Source organism: Orycteropus afer, unplaced genomic scaffold (genome assembly GCF_000298275.1).
Source record: "Orycteropus afer afer isolate SDZICR_OR568_19922 unplaced genomic scaffold, OryAfe1.0 scaffold00132, whole genome shotgun sequence".
Taxonomy (NCBI): Eukaryota; Metazoa; Chordata; class Mammalia; order Tubulidentata; family Orycteropodidae; genus Orycteropus; species Orycteropus afer.
The window spans coordinates 7465202-7465858 of NW_006921719.1; positions in this window are offsets into that span (position 1 = coordinate 7465202).

Sequence of the window (657 nt, forward strand, 5' to 3'; positions counted from 1 at the left end):
GTCCATGGTATTTTCAGTATTCTTTACCAATACCATAATGCAAAGGCATCAGCTATTCTTTGGTCTTCCTTATTCATTGTCCAACTCTCACATACATATGAGGTGATTGAGAATGCCATGGCTTGGGTTAGGTGCACCTTAGTCTTCAAGGAGACAGCTTTGCTCTTCAGCACTTGAAAGAGGTCTTTTGCAGCAGATTTGTCCAATACTATATGTCTTCTGATATCTTGACTGCTGCTTCCATTGGTGTTGATTGTAGAACCAAATAATATGAAGTCTTTGACAACTTCAATCTTTTCTCCATTTATCATGGTGCTGCTTATTGGTCCTGTTGTGAGGATTTTTGTTTTCTTTATATTGAGGTGTACTCCATACTGCAGACTGTAGTCTTCAATCTTCCTCAGTAAATGCTTCAAGTCATCCTCACTTTCAGCAAGCAAAGTTGTGTCATCTGCCTATCACAAGCTGTTAATGAGTCTTCCTCCAATCCTTACGCCATGTTCTTCTTCATATAGTCCAGCTTCTCGGATTATTTGCTCAACATACAGATTGAGTAAGTATGGGGAAAGGATATAACAATGATGCACTCCCTTCCTGATTTTAAACCACACAGTATCCCCTTGTTCTATTCAAATGACAGCCTCCTGGTCTATGTAC